A 1,075-nucleotide genomic window follows, 5' to 3' on the forward strand; every position below is an offset into this window, starting at 1 on the left:
TTTTTTCTGTTTCTGTATTTTTGACTAACCTGAATACAGGAGATAACAATCTTAAGAAATTTATATAGTTTCTGTATTTGAGGTTTCTGGAGATTAAAACCTTTATGGTTTTCTATTCTGTTTGAATTTTTAAAATTCATTCGGTTAACGATTAAAAGAACATAAAAACTTTATCGTTAAATCAGAAACAGTCTGTGTAAGGATTTGTTCTTTACTGGTAGTATTTCACATACTAAATTGTCTGCCATTTGTGACAGAAAAATGACTAATTCAAGTCAAGTAAATGCTGGAACAGTAAGTGCTGCAACAACATCGGTTGCACACAATCGTTCAAATGCTGCCCTAGCACCGGCTGAGAAACCTGCAAAGTTTTCTGGAGTCGACTTCAAGAGATGGCAGCAAAAGATGTTCTTCTATCTGACTACATTGAGTCTGCAGAGGTTCATTAATGAGAACGTTCCTGTTATGTCGGATGAAACTCCGCCTGAAGAACGATTCTTGGTAACAGAAGCATGGACACATTCTGATTTTTTGTGTAAAAATTATATTCTGAGTGGCCTGCAGGATGATCTGTACAATGTGTACAGTAATGTGAAAACCTCAAAAGAACTCTGGGATGCTTTAGAAAAGAAGTACAAAACAGAGGATGCCGGAATGAAGAAGTTTATTGTGGCAAAGTTTCTGGACTATAAGATGATAGACAGTAAGACCGTCGTCACCCAAGTTCAAGAATTGCAGGTTATAATCCATGATCTCCTTGCTGAAGGTATAAATTTATTTAATACCTATGTTGGAAAAATTAAGTTTATTCTTAATACTCACATAATCTTTAATGTAGGATTGGTTGTGAATGATGCTTTTCAAGTGGCTGCCATTATAGAGAAGTTACCTCCATTGTGGAAGGACTTCAAAAACTACTTGAAACATAAACTCAAGGAGATGACTGTTGAAGATCTTATGGTAAGACTGAGAATCGAAAAGCACAACAAAGCCGCAGAAAAGAGATCACGTGGTAGTTCAGCAATATCTGGAGTAAATATTGTTGAAGAAGATCCCACAAAATCAAAGAAAAGAA

Source organism: Solanum tuberosum, unplaced genomic scaffold, assembly GCF_000226075.1.
Source record: "Solanum tuberosum cultivar DM 1-3 516 R44 unplaced genomic scaffold, SolTub_3.0 scf01078, whole genome shotgun sequence".
Classification (NCBI taxonomy): domain Eukaryota; kingdom Viridiplantae; phylum Streptophyta; class Magnoliopsida; order Solanales; family Solanaceae; genus Solanum; species Solanum tuberosum.